Here is a 6,000-nt window from a genome sequence, read left to right as displayed (position 1 = left end):
ATCAGAAGATGCCTTTGTTTCCCCCATAAAACAGACACAGGTACCATACAAGTTTTGTGGCTATTAATGGGTCACCTACACACCCATTTGTGTTCTGTGGTTTGTAAGCAGCATCTTGTCATTCAACTTTCAAATAAATGTTGTTCTTGGGTTTTTGACTTTGCTATCTAGTTGCCCTTCCAGTTTTCATGTGAAGATTTGAAAAAATGAAAAAATTATGCTACCTCTGCCCCCTCTTCTTAGGATCTATATTAAAATTCTTATCAAGTATAACTATTTATAGCATTAGCTGGGCCACTGTAATCATGCCACATGCTATCCCTGACGCATCTACCTTAGGCATTTTACAAGAATACTTCAGCTTTATGAAGCTATCCTTGAAAATGTCTTCAGAGCATTTTCCCTATTGTATCTAGTATATCTTCTGATCTTAATTTGATTTCTCTCTTGGAAGCAATCTTGTTGATTAGCTGACATGAATAAATACCCTTGGTAGTTCTACTTATCATGATAAATTATTTACATATTCAGTTCAGATTAACCCTTATTTTGGTCCCATTGTTTGTGCCAGGCACTGTTAGCTAGGCATCAGAGACACAGAGTTGAATAAGCCATAGACCCTGCACTGAAATCAGCTCACGGGTACATTCGTTTGCTGGTGTTAGGGATGCGTGCTCACCTCAGATGATGTCAGACCCCTGAAAGCAACCTCTGATGTGGAGAAGAAATTTGGACATTCTATGATAACTAGCAAAATTTCTGGGAGGCGAAAGGAAATAGAAGCTGTTACTGAACTTCGAGTTATTGTGGAGGACAAGACTCTGAGCACTGATATTAAAAGTTCCTGGTGGTTGTTAATAATCTCAAAATATATTATAAACACATACACCTGGAGAAGGAGATGACAACCCACTCCAATATTCCTTCTTGGGAAATCCCATGGATAGAGGAGCCTAGTGGGCTACAGTCCATGGGGTCACAAGAGTCAGAGAGGACTTAGTGATTAAACAAAAAATACACATACACACACACACATATACATATGTGTATATGCAGTGGATTGAATGTTTATGTTCCTCCAAAATGCATAGGTTAAAACCTTAATTCCCAAGGTGATGGTATGAGGAGATGGGATCTTTGGGAAATAATCAGGTTGTGAAGGTGAAGCCCACGTGAATGGGATTAGTGCTCTTATAAGAGAGGCCCCAGAAGAGATCTCTTGCCTCATCCACCACATGAGGACACATAGTGAGAGATGACAGTCTATAAGGAAGGGGGTCTCACCAGACACTGAATCTGCTGACACTTTGATCTCTGACTTCCCAACCTTCAAGCCTGCAAGAAATAAATTTCTGTTGTTTATAAACCACCTAATCAATGTTTTAAAAAAAATTTATTGGAGTATAGTTGCTTTACAATGTTGTATTAGTTTCTGCTATACAGCAGACTTGAATCAGCTAATGTATTTACATGTATCCCCTCTTTTTTGGATTTACTTCACATTTAGGTCACCAAAGAGCGCTGAGTAGAGCTCCCTGTGCGATACAGTAGGTTCTCATTGGTTATCTGTTTTTTACATAGTAGCATATATATGTCAATCCCAGTCTCCCAATCCATCCCACCCCCTTCCCCTCCATGGTGTCCATACATTTGTCCTCTGTGTCTGTGTATGGTGTTTTATTATAGCCTCCCAAGCAAAAGACTATATATACATATATGTAAAATTTTTGTGATAAGAGTGCTTATCCTATAGATCAGTTAGATCACTTATTCCCAGGAAGACTAGGAAGGGAACTGGGAATAAACAATAGAGAGATAGTCCATGAAGTTAACTCAAGGAATTAGAAAAATTATCCACAATTTACAGTGCTACATTTGTGTTTAAAAGTCAACTGAGACTTTGTGATTATAGTTTTATCTTAAAACACAATACTAACAATTTATTTTGAAGCTGTGTTATCGTTACCGGGTACTCTTCTTTTTATACCCCCTTGAGGCAGGATAGTTTTGTTTGTTTACCTTTGAGAACCCTGCTTGTTTTTGAAGTTTGGGTCACAGAGGCATGCTAAGTTGACATTTTCAGTGAAAGTTTATCGTGTCTTCCAGATCCTTCTCTTAGGATTTCAGTAAAATTTAGTTTTCTCTGGTTATAAATATTTGAACATACAAACTCTGAAGACTAAACACAGATGAACAGAATTTTATGTTCTCAACAATAAAACTTAAAATGATATCAATTAAACTGAAATGTTAAATAATGAACATGAGTATTATTGTGCTTCATGAAATTTAAGGACATATGATAAGCAGTGAAATTTGGCATTGAAGTATTATCTGTTGAAGAATAGTGTAGACATAATCCATAAAACATTATTGTATTAACTGTAAGGATGATGTTGAGATTGTGAGCTTTAATACAGTATACACTATTTTCTGTATTAGTACTCCTAGAAGAAATTTTTCTTTGTTTTTGGTACCTGGAATAGTCATGCTGCTTCTAAACCACTGTTTTGTTTACCTTGTAAGAACCCTGGACCTTCTAACTGATCATGTTTCTCTTTATATTACCTGTCAGGAAGCTCAGAGTCAAATCTGTGGCTGACCCATAGTAAGTTTGAGGGCTCTTCTGGCATATATTATCTGTCCTAGTTTGACACCTCATCTTACTTTCACCCTGCCATTATTTATTTCCATTAGTTTTTATTATAACATATTCAGTCAGTTCAGTTCAGTCACTCAGTCGTGTCCGACTCTTTGCAAACCCATGGACTGCACCCTGCCAGGCCTCCCAGTCTATCGCCAACTTCTGGAGTTTACTCAAACTCATGTCCATTAAGACGGTGATGCCATCCAACCATCTCATCCTCTGTTGTCCTCTTCTCCTCCCGCCTTCAATCTTTCCCAGCATCAGGATCTTTTCAAATGAGTCAGTTCTTCACATCAGGTGGCTAAAGTATTGGAGTTTCAGCTTCAGCATCAGTCCTTCCAATGAATATTCAGGACTGATTTCCTTTAGGATGGACTGGTTCAATACCCTTGCAGTCCAAGGGACTCTCAAGAATCTTCTCCAATACTACAGTTCAAAAGCATTAATTCTTTGGCACTCAGCTTTCTTTATAGTTCAACTCACATCCATACATGACTACGGAAAGACCAAAGCTTTGACTAGATGGACCTTTGTTGGCAAAGTAATGTCTCTGCTTTTTAATATGCTGTCTAGGTTGGTCATAGCTTTTCTTCCTAGGAGTAAGTGTCTTTTAATTTCATGGCTGCAGTCACCATCTGCAGTGATTTTGGAGCCCCCCAAAATAAAGTCTGACACTGTTTCCATTGTCTTCCCTTCTGTTTGCCATGAAGTGATGGGACCAAATGCCATGATCTTAGTTTTCTGAATGTTGAAGTTTAAGCCAACTTTTTCACTCTCCTCTTTCACTTTCATCAAGAGGCTCTTTAGTTCTTCTTCACTTTCTGCCATAAGTGTGGTGTCATCTGCATATCTGAGGTTATTGATATTTCTCCCAGCAATCTTGATTCCAGCTTGTGCTTCTTCCAGCCCAGCGTTTCTCATGATGTACTCTGCATACAAGTTAAATAAGCAGGGTGACAATATATAGCCTTGACATACTCCTTTTCTCATTTGGAACCAGTCTGTTGTTCCATGTCCAGTTCTAACTGTTGCTTCCTGACCTGCATACAGATTTCTCAGGAAGGCAAATCAGGTGGTCTGGTATTCCCATCTCTTGAAGAATTTTCCATAGTTTGTTGTGGTCCACACAGTCAAAGGCTTTGACATAGTCAACAAAGCAGAAGTAGATGTTTCTCTGGAACTCTCTTGCTTTTTCAATGATCCAATGGATGTTGGCAATTTGATCTCTGGTTCCTCTGTCTTTTCTAAATCCAGCTTGAACATCTGGAAGTTCACGGTTCATGTACTGTTGAAGCCTGGCTTGGAGAATTTTGAGCATTACTTTACTAGCATGTGAGATAGCTCACATAAATAATTATAAGTAGTAAGTATTTACACAGTCAAGCTCAGTTGTGCTGTGTCGGTACTGAATATGAGGAAGCAAGAAATTTCTCTAAACTGTATATGAAGAACCCATAAAGTAGAAGGAAACAGGAAGTCAGGCTTAATAATTTCTCTCATTGGAGCATCGCACATCTTGGATGTTCTGAAGACTGTGACTTCAAACTTCTCCTTTTTCTTCTCTGGTCTCCGTGTTCAGTGCTTGCCTTACAGTACAGATCCAAGAAATGTTATCAATGGAGACTTCTTGCCCTCAAATATCTTCCTTGTTGCCTAAAATTCTACCAGACATAGGTTTATTTGGACAGCCAGCAAATGCCTGTGGATAAGTACAGCTTTATAAAACTAACAGAACTTTAGAGAGCCCAAACAATTTTCTTTTTATAAATGAGGAAATTAAGGCTCCTTGAGGTAAAGCAATTGGCCCAAAGGTGTAAAGTTTATAAATGTTAAACATCAGGACTGGAAGTCTTGACTCAAAACCCAAAGTGTATCAGAAAATAGATTTTTAAAAGAACTGTATGGCACGGTATAGTTCGTTTTATATATTTAGTATATACTGGGGCTCCCCTTGTAGCTCAGTCAGTAAAGAATCTACATTGGTAACATTCTCTACGGAAGGAGTGTTGCCTCTGGAGCTGGTGGGAAACCACCTAGCCCTTACGGGGTCAGTATTCATCTAGGTATGACGGTCATGACAATGAGAATGGAAATCCAATAGAGCGGGAAGAGGCAGACTGGGAAAATGATTATGTGAGAACAAGAAGCAATAAACCGCAGAGGGAAAAGAAGTAAAGGCCAATGGGAAAGACAGAGACAAAAGCAGTAGTGAAAGAGACAAAAGAAGGAGAATAAAAGGGAGCAAAATAAAAACATACCAGAAAGTGGGACTATGAGAATGAAAAGTGAGTAAGAAAGACACAGTGAAGACTAAGAAATGAAAGGGATGAGGAATGCCCCCCATAGGCAGTCAGATGTTCAACCAGATGTAAAAAGCAGGTGGAACAGCACATTTAATGCTTCATGCTAAAAGAAATTGGATATTTATCGTACTTTCTACGTTGTGGAGAGGCACCAATATGTTGCCCTAAAATGAAATCAATCCAGCAGTTCAAAAAGTAAACCAATAAATAAACCCCCAAACTTTCTGGATAAAATTTTAGAAGGAGGAACTTCATTAATATATTAATAGATTTTTGGTCTACAGGGAAGTAGTTACACTGGGCTATTAAAAACAACTGTCACCCTAGGTAGGGTCTATCTTCCTTTAAAGATGCAAATTAGGCAAGGACTCTCAAATGTTACTTCGGATAAGAAAGTTACAATTATCTGCTATAATAATGTGCTCTTTGGTTCTTGCTTTATTTCACAGTGGCTTTAATTAAAGGCCTAGTGATGTCGGAAAGTCACATTAATTATTCATCTGCAAACATTTACATAGACTTCCCTGCTCCCCTTCAATAAATTATCAACTTCACATCTCCATAATTTAATCAAAATGACTAAAAATACACCATCTCCAGTCCCTGCCCCTCCTCTCTGGGCTTTGTCTCTTTAGCATTATTTGTTACTGGAGAAGACTTCCCACTGTTATGAAGAAAGAAGAGAAGAAAATCTGTCTGCTGAAATTGTGTGGCTAGTGTTTACTTTTTTTTCCCCACACTGTCATATTGATTGGAATAAAGCTGTGGTTGCAAATGTCCATAATTTTTTTGGAGCAAGATAAGAGGTACTGTGGAATCATGCTATTATTAAAAGACAACATGATGTTGGGATATATTAATAGAAGCATAATAATTCAAGAATAAAGCAGCAGTTTCTCTTATAATTCTCTGAGTGTGAAGAATCAAAGCTTCAACCACTAAGCATATAGAAAAATCTTAAAAAGGGAAACTTCTAGGGGTTACATTTGAAGGACAAGAATAAGTACAGTTAGACAGCCAAATGTAAAATTAGAAATACCACTTAAGAAA

The sequence above is a fragment of the Budorcas taxicolor genome, chromosome 1 (genome assembly GCF_023091745.1).
Source record: "Budorcas taxicolor isolate Tak-1 chromosome 1, Takin1.1, whole genome shotgun sequence".
Lineage (NCBI taxonomy): Eukaryota > Metazoa > Chordata > Mammalia > Artiodactyla > Bovidae > Budorcas > Budorcas taxicolor.
Note: the sequence above shows the minus strand (reverse complement) of the source record.